The sequence below is a fragment of the Mugil cephalus genome, chromosome 10 (genome assembly GCF_022458985.1).
Source record: "Mugil cephalus isolate CIBA_MC_2020 chromosome 10, CIBA_Mcephalus_1.1, whole genome shotgun sequence".
Classification (NCBI taxonomy): domain Eukaryota; kingdom Metazoa; phylum Chordata; class Actinopteri; order Mugiliformes; family Mugilidae; genus Mugil; species Mugil cephalus.
The window spans coordinates 18034373-18039865 of record NC_061779.1 but is presented as its reverse complement, the minus strand read 5'-3'; positions in this window follow the sequence as shown (position 1 = coordinate 18039865).

The window sequence follows — 5493 nt, the reverse complement described above, 5'->3', positions numbered from 1 at the left end:
CAGAAAATCCGAGATTACCTCACTTCCAATGGTGGAAGTGAGGTGAAGGAAAGTGGTGAAGGGCAGAAATTTGCTAACTCGCTGAAATATAATGGCAGAAACCTATTTATATTAATAAGAACGAATGTGTACACTTCATTACTAAAACAGCTGATTTTGTCAGCATCTTCTTTATTTTCCTCTGGGACGTTTGCACCAGAAGATTAAACCTTGCAAAACTGAACAAGCAAACGGATTATAAGGAATTATATAACATTAATATTAATGCAAATATCTGCAGTGTTTTTAGTGCTAAATATGATCTCCTTCACCACCACTAGGGGGTGTAGGTGCTGCATAGTTGATATGAAGAGCACCGAGCAGCGCATGGGAAGGCTGCAGTCTTGCCCTCACACAAATTTATGCATGCGTTTTGAAATCAAGATGATTTATTCCTTTACAGTCTAAATCGATTCCACTACTTTACATTAAAACCGCAGAAGCTCAGCAGCAGTGACACCACAGGCGGCGTGGAAGAGTGATGCCCTCTGCTGTTTCTGTTCATTAAAACCACAGCTTTGCTTCATGTTTACAATTTTGTGCACGACTCCACTGCAGCACTTTTCTATATGTTTCACTAAACATTAAATCTAGGTCAGTCGGCATTCCAATGGGTGAAAACTTTATGTAGACTGCAGCTCCCATTCGTGTGGATTTTGGCACCTTGTTAAGTTATGACACTTTCAATTCAATTAAGATTCACTACAACGAATGGGCGCAGTTCCAACAATATCAATCAGCCACAGTAGTAGCTGCAGCCATGTCAATTATGAGACGCTTTAAACAACTGACTGAGGATCTGAAAATGATGCCTACAAAGGAGAAGCTTAAAAGAGCATACCAGACTACTTCCAGCTTTAAATTTCCTCCGTCTTTGACAAATAGAAGTTAATAAGGACTGCAGAAGACTAACATAACTTTCTGAAACTGCTGAGCAGAAAACAAAGTAAACCCCCAAGGCGCAGCAGGAAGGTTTAACTCGCACAGGAGTGCTGCATCTTTCGACTCTGCTGCTTTAATGCACAAACATGGTCGACACGGATGAGTCATCAGGAAGAAACCTTGACTGTGACCTCATCGCAAAGTTCAACGTCTGAAGCCCGTAAAGCAGCAAGATTCATTTTTAAAACATGCGGAGTGGAACGATGCACACAAACCTGAACTTTCTGGCCACGGTCGTCAAAGGTATGTTGTTAAAAAAAAAAGAAGGAGCATTTGGTGGAAGTGTTCAACACAAGGGTGAAAATGTTCTTTTTGGGGGGTTGTGTAGCGGCCAGTTGGAAAGGAAACACTGCACAGATAGAATGAAGGATGGATTCTGCTGAACACCATCAAACTCTGGATGCAATTGGCTTACAATCGGCCAAGAAACAGAAAGGATGCTGACTTCTGCAAAATCTTTTGCAGCGGCCATCCTTTGAGTCCTATGATCCTGAACGTTATGTATAACACAGAATACAATTATCAGTGATCTTCAACATGAAAATTCATAAAAGTGGACTAAAACTTTTTTTCATATTTAAGTCAATGAAATAAACAGTAACTTTTATTTTTTTTGATGTGTGTTCTTTAAAAAAAAAAAAAAAAAAAATCAATAAAATATGCAACATGCCCAAGAGCGCCCCAACTTTTCCACGCGCACAGAGTGAGCCCCGTGTACAGTTAAATAATTTAAGTTACATTGAGCTGCGCTGCCATACGGCTCGCGGGCACAGCGGTGTGCATCATTTAGTCTGTGTCATTAGTGCCTGCCTGCATACCAAACAGAGGTGCAGACACGCAGTGAGACACGGGAGCGGGAGCAGGGATGATAGACACTCAGCTTAACTGGGGCTCTCTGCTGCTCACACAGTGTTCCCATACTTTATGAGCTAGCTTAAGTTGAGGAGTGATGGATAGTGAGACGTGTGCACATATGCCTGTGTGTAGGAGGACTGGTTGTGTTTTAAGCATTTTTTGGAGCAACTAAGGCCTCTGGGAGAGGAAAAGAAATACGCAGATTGGTTTGACGCCGATATCCTCAGTAACACACACACAGCCGCCTACACACACACACACACATACACACACACCCACGGAGGCTTAAAAACTAAGGATTATCAGCTATATTTGTAGGTGCGAATGGAGAGCATTATTCTCTTTCCCCGGTCTCCCTCCTCTTTCTACGTGGTCTAAAGCGTGAATGCTTCGCTTTGATCTGAGCCCCAGTCCTGTGTGTTTTCCATTGCGTCGTCCCTCGCGGCTCCTGGAGCTCCTCTGGCCTATTCACTGGGCTCCATAATGAGCTGCTAATTATCCCAGGACCTCATCAAGTCTCTTTGGGCCCACAGCTAAGCCTCCTCCTCACACAGGTTGGCATGGTGACCGTGGGGGGACGGGACCTGGAGGAGGCCACCAAAAAGACTGCGGCAGCTCTCTCCTCCGCTGAGGGGGAGTGAGGGGGACACATTATTGTTCTCTCACAGGAAAAGACAAAGAAGGAGAGAGTGGGAAGTGTGCGGATAGAACTGGGTTAGGTAGAATATTTATGCTTCGTGCGTGTGCTCGACTGTGAGTGCGTGTTTTGCATTTGTTGGTCACTCGTGCATAAACTAGGATTATGGGAAAGTTCTGACCTCCCTGGCAACTTCTACGGTGATTTACGTCGGGCCCTGTTGTGGCGATGAGCCCTACCCATTTCCTGTTTATGGTGCCATGGAAACAGGCTCTGTTGCCTTCCTCCGACTTTGCGCTATAACGTATTTTCACGTCCCCTGCATCTAGCAGTGAGCCACAGCCTCGTACTCCAGCTGGCTCTGCGGCTCTGTGACGCTGCTGCGTCTGTGACCAGAATTAGAGTCTCCAATGATGAATACACAGAAATAGCCGGTGGAGAAAATTTCAGATTTATGGATCACATTTATCATCAAGGTCTTGATATAAATCACCTTTTAAACGCCCCTAATTCAAAGGCACCTCCAATTTCCTTTAGTTGCTAGGCAACCGCAGAGCACCACAGTGATGCTCGGAGTTAAAGGGCTGGCAGCCCGGCGGTGTAAAGTGGATTGTGGGGTGAATCACTGTCTTTTATAGCTCTGAGGTTCCATTACATGGCCAGCTGACAGTGACAATGATATACTGTCACTGCAGAGTAATTACACAGCTTGTTGATCCCTCCGGTGCATTCACAATCAGATCAGCTAAATAGTGATAGTGGGTTTGACCAGTGCCACGGGTGAAACAGTTAACATTTGGGTAACAACCCAGTGTCAGGATCTTGAAAATGCGGTCACTGGATAGACTTTTGTTTGTCTGATAACAATTTATTCTCACCCATCAATGTCTATGAAGTCCCTTGAAGCGCATGAAGTGTCTGTTGTTAGACCATACGCTTCTCTGTTTGGGTCCTTTCATTCTATGATTTATCCCGCTTTTGTATCCCTTGCGATCCCTGTTCCTTCTGCGCACTTGTGGACTGTTTGTGTTTCTAATCATCTCAAATTCCTCTGAAAATCACACTGCAGACTACACATGAAACAATTACACAGAGCCTCAGCTAGAGACCCAGTGAATAACAACCACCCCCTCCACTGTTGCTCACAGTTTCATTTGGGATTCAGCACCAGGCAGGCTTGCACACAATACTATCACAGTAGCCACAAAAAAACAAAACAAAGCACTACTTGCTGTTTTACTTTATCCATGCCAACTAGTGCAATCAGTATTTATCTGCTGGGAGACTGATATTTCATTTAGAAGTCTGCAGTTGTTCAGGACTTAATTAACAAATGAGAATAGCAGCTCTGTGAGGGTGTACAGTGAGGTGCAGCAGTCAGCTCTCTGAGCCTGATGACGGCCATTAACATCAGCATGCTAATATTTTGCAATTTGTATTACATACAACGAACAGCTGAGGCTGATGGGAATGTCATCAACTGTGCAGGCCTCCGGTTAGAAACCGAAATACAAGAAGATGAAATTGGACCTGATGAGGGAGCTCGAGGAAAAGTCAGCGGATAATGAAAGTCATTAGCAGTCGTCCTCTGGATATTCCACTGGACCTCATCAAAGTGTTACAGCCAGGCTTCGGTTCTTTTAATTAAAAAACCTGAAACCGTCAGCATCGTTAGCGGGATTCATGAGGACTGCGCACATCTGTAACAAATTTTATCAGTTGAATTTTAATTGAGAAGTTGGCGGACTGACATCAGGCCTCCATAAAGAACGCACTGTTCACGTGGCCAGAACCGCCCCGCATTACATGGATTCCTCACATTCATGATGCACATTTTTGTATAAATCCTTTATCAACAGTCTCCGTCACACACCCAAGACTACACGGACGAAGGAATGCAAAACCACTGAGACGTGCTTCGTGGAGAAACGAGGACACGTTTGTGTGTGTTTTGTGCTCGTTTGCCTTGCACGTCAATTACACGCTCGCATTCCTGACGTCCGTACTGTAGCTGTGGGCGCCGTGTCTGCGGTTGAATCTGGACCAAACAAAGACCGCAGTATGAACAGATTGGAGAGATTCCCTCCATGTGACCTCACACTCTGTGGGACTGCTCTCTGTTACAGAACAAACAGCTCATCCCTAACACTCTCCCACTGCAGGGGCACTGGGCATTGGTCAAGTGGCACGCAGACAATTTTGTGTAGTTTAATATTCATCTTTGTGTTGTTGTTTTAAGTCAAGTACAGCTATAAAGCTGGTGACAGGTCTCACATAGACAAACAGCCAGTGCAGCTTTCAGCTCTAACAGTCCACTGACCTTTACAGAGGGATTGTTTTGAAGGAACATGCCACCTATTTGGTTCAGCACACACTTTCAAACAAACACAGGGAACTATTTTGACTATTTTGACCAAGTTCTGCATTCTCCCCGTGCTGTGCAACCAAGCTGCTGCCAAACTAGAGTGACACTTGTGGAGCGAAGCCAGACATTGTCAGCTCATTATCAGCGCCTTGTCATGTGTTGTCAGCCAGCTCTCTCCGCAGCCTTCCATTCCTGTGTGTGTCGGTATGTGCGCGCGCGTGTGTGTGTGCCGTTACTGCATGTGTTAAGAAGACTGGAGAATAACTTCGAGTGATAAGATTACTGTTTGTCTGTGGATTATAGCTGCCCGAGGAAAGCTGCGCGGAGCCTCGTGCAAGTGAAGGAAGTGCTTACAAGCAGACATCTTTTTAAATTTTTTTTTTTTAATCCCTTGTCTCTTGTTGTCTGTCCCTGTGAGGTCGCGTACTGTTCGGCACAGGTACACAGGAACAAGCACACGCTGAGACCCAGACGCAGACTTCTTGATTCTATTTCCGTACATCCACTTCTGCTTCTCTCTTCCGCTTTCAGATGTCGCCGGGTTGCACATGAGTACATGTGTGACGTTATGTATGTGTGTATGTGTGTGTGTGTATAAGTATGTCTGCAAAGCACTTCCTGCTGTGCTGTGATAGGAATATCCTCCTACTGGGCC